The 3458-nt window shown below is 39.6% G+C and overlaps 1 pseudogene; it reads right to left on the reverse strand.

Annotated features, from left to right (window-relative positions):
* Positions 1 to 189: 189 nt before the first annotated feature.
* LOC105475902 (protein PET117 homolog, mitochondrial pseudogene) lies at positions 190 to 490 on the reverse strand (annotated as a pseudogene).
* Between the last annotated feature and the right edge of the window lie 2968 nt (positions 491 to 3458).

Consider the following 3458-nt stretch of genomic DNA (forward strand, 5'->3'; position numbering starts at 1 on the left):
ACTTCTTTATTCAGACATAAGGAACTTTGAAAGCAGTAATTTACAATATATGATCCACTGTCCTTTATTTGATCAAGTTTAAAAAGATAGTGACTAAAAAAAGATTAAGATACCACTAAGCTATTCTCCATCAACAGGCACAGACACACACACACACACAATGTCATCTCTCCCATTGATATTTCACATTCATTTCAAGTTAAGTTTTTTGAAATCCTTTGCCAATAACGTCTTCTGTCTTTCTGCTTCAAGTTGCACAGTTAAAATAATCTGTTCTCCCCAAAGACGAATGTTTACTTTTTTTCTAATTTTGTCTCTCAGTGTCTCTGATAACTCCATCATGAAGCCTCTGCTGGTCCTGCCATTGCTCCAGATGCATGCTGGCCACCGTGGCTGCTGTCAGCATCACCACCGAGAGGCCCGGCAGTGCGTTCAAACTCTTCGACATCCCTGTGTCAGCTTCCAAGGCCTCTTTCTCCCACCTCTCAAGGCTGGTCAGTAGTATTTAATTTAGTTCAACAAACATCTATTGACTGTCTATTATAGGTAAGGCATCAAAAGATTTACTAACTAGTGGGGGAGGAGACATACAAACAAAAATGATCTATATTATAAGTCAGAGTAGAATAAGTGGTGGAAATAAGTACAATAAAAGAAATATCTGGGGAAAGAGAAGGAATAATATTCTGACTTGGGGACCAGATAATGTTTCACAGAACTCTAATATAAGCTGGGCCTAGAACAACGAGTAGGGTTTCAAAAGCAGGAGGAGCGGAGGTATATGCAAGGTGGGGCAGAGGAAAAAATATTTCAGATTAGAGTCAAAATATGAGAAAAATCATAGTGATAAGAAAATTTATGGCCTATTTGGGCAATGTCAAGCAGTCTGGCATGACAGAAACAATTTGTCTGCGTGTGTGTTTGTGTATGTGTGTGTGTGTGTGAGTGACTAGACCATGAAGAGCCCTGAATGCCATGCTGAAGTGTTTAGATTTTATCTGTTAAAATAGATGCCCTAAAAGGTTGCCCAACTAGAGAATGATATATGCAAACTTTTGCTTTAAGAATATATATAGCTCTTGAAACTGAGTGAAGAGTGATTGATAGACTGATAGAATGACAGTTAGATCTTGTGGAACAAATTCAAGCTAGGAGATCCAGAAATAAGAATGTGAGAAAGAAAACAGGAGGGCAGAGAGAATGGAAAGGGACTGATACAGAATATTGTGGAAGTGAATTCAACTGGACTTGACAACTGCCTACATATGGATAGCAAAGGAGAGGCGGGAGTTTTTTACTTGGGTGATATTCACATTTTCTCAGCATTTACTCCCCTCCCACTAGGGGGTCATGCAATGACTCCACCAAATTCAGGCAATGTCCCTGGTCTCTTCTTTAGTTTTTCCTTCCTAAATTCATTCACATTGTTGGGCATACAGATTTTGCCTCACTGCCCATGCTTTGGACATTGATGTACATACAGGGTCTATAATCATAGAAGCAACGTTATTTAAGAATCGTGTCCCAGTGATCTTGTAATACTGATCAGTAGGAGTAGTACTTTCCCTACCACTGGATGCAGACTTGAGCAAGCTCCATAACTCTTCCGTTCATCCTCAAGTAAGAGAAAGAGTTATAACCACTTTAAATGACTTGTCTCAATTAGGTAAAAAAATGTGTAGTCAAATAACAAAACTTAGAATGTCATTTAAAGTATAAAACCATTCTCCCAACACCCCTTCCCAAGCTGGGGTCTGCTCTGCAATGGGTGCTGGAAGCTCAACTCCTAGCATTTCTTCTCTTCCTTCAATTTGTTAGTCTAATGGGAAGAGAGGAGAGAGAAGGGAGATGGAAAAGTTATCTTTGTTCTCATTTTAACATGACTTTACTCCCTTGGAGCCTGACTGATGATAAAAGCTAATTCTTTAGTGGGCACTTTGGTGGAGTCATTGGAAACCCTTGTGTATCATCTCATCTATAGTTCCCTTGAGTTCCTTGATACAGATAAAAGTTTCCCTATTTCCTCTGGTCACTTACTTCCTCTGTAGCTCTTAGCAATTATTTGGTTCACCTTGAACTCTTGTCTGCTGAGGCCTCAGCACAGGCAGTCCGTATAGGGGAGGCTCTAATACAACTCACATGCTGGCTGACCCTCATCTGGTCCATGGGAAGCATAAACACATTCTTGACTCAGACAATAAATCAGCAGATAATAAATTAGTAGATAATAAATCAGCAGCAACATGCTCCTAAAGCTGCTGGCCAGACCATCCCAATCCCTAGATTTTCTGTGTATGAGTCAAGCAATAGGCTGCTATGTCTCCATAATACATAAGACTCATCAAACTCTAGGCAATACCTATAAACTCCCTCTCACCAGTTTGCGATGAGGCACAAACAGCTGTCAACTTTCTTTTGTTCTACAAGAGGTAGGGCTTGAGGATGGAAGCAGTAATCCACAAAGACATTTTTTTTCCATGCGAAGATAGTTTCTACTTTTGCTCTCATGACTATTTTTAAACTTCAAAAAGGCTGAGGCATTTGAGAGAATCACGGAATCAGTCATTAACCAAATTCATTAAAATTTTTATATGGTTTAGCACCCCCTTTCCAATGCAGAATTTTTAATATTTTGATATTTCAGTTGTAACTTCCAAATTTAACATTGGTTTCAATCATTACCCATTTGATTCCCAAGCCCACCTTCTTCTTGGAGGTTGTTCTACTGTATTCAGGTTTCTGTTGATCCAAAACCTCCAGCCACTTTACTTTCAAATCCAGCTTATATGGGATCCTGGTGTCAACATCTATGCCAGAGATGCGAATCATTTTCCTGGCTGGAGGGGAGATGAGGAAGTGATGGGAATAGAGAAATGTGTTGTAACTTCAGCACTGTTAACATTGTGAGTCAGATAATTATTTGTCTGTCCTGTACATTGTAGGTTATTCGCAGCATCAGTGGCCTCCATCCATTGGATGCCAGTAGAAACCCCATTTCCTGGTTGCGAAAACAAAACAAAACAAAAAAGTCTCTAGAAATTGCCAAATGTCCCCTGGGGGCAAAATCAGACACAGTTGAGAACCAGTGAATAGAGTAAGAGAAACAGTTTAAGTTTTGCTGTTTGTGGTGAAAGTAATGATTTTGGTTGCATATGTTAGGAGAGGAGCTAGCAATATACTTATCTGGGGTGATTCAACAGTTGTGGTCTTGCATGGATAAGCTAAGTCAAAGCTTGACTTGTGGTGTGGGAGTCATTTGTACATAGCTGATATATGTATACCAGTGTGGGATAAGTAGTGAAAAGGACTGAGGAGAAATGAGTGGAAGACCTTTGTTCAAGGAGTGGACAGGTTGTAATTAGAGATTACAGTTGACTTAGTAGGGTGTGGTGGGTCAATTATAAAGCAAGAGAATGTTTCAGAAAGGAGTAGTAAGGAAAGAATGTTAACAACTGTTG

The sequence above is a fragment of the Macaca nemestrina genome, chromosome 4 (assembly GCF_043159975.1).
Source record: "Macaca nemestrina isolate mMacNem1 chromosome 4, mMacNem.hap1, whole genome shotgun sequence".
Taxonomy (NCBI): Eukaryota; Metazoa; Chordata; class Mammalia; order Primates; family Cercopithecidae; genus Macaca; species Macaca nemestrina.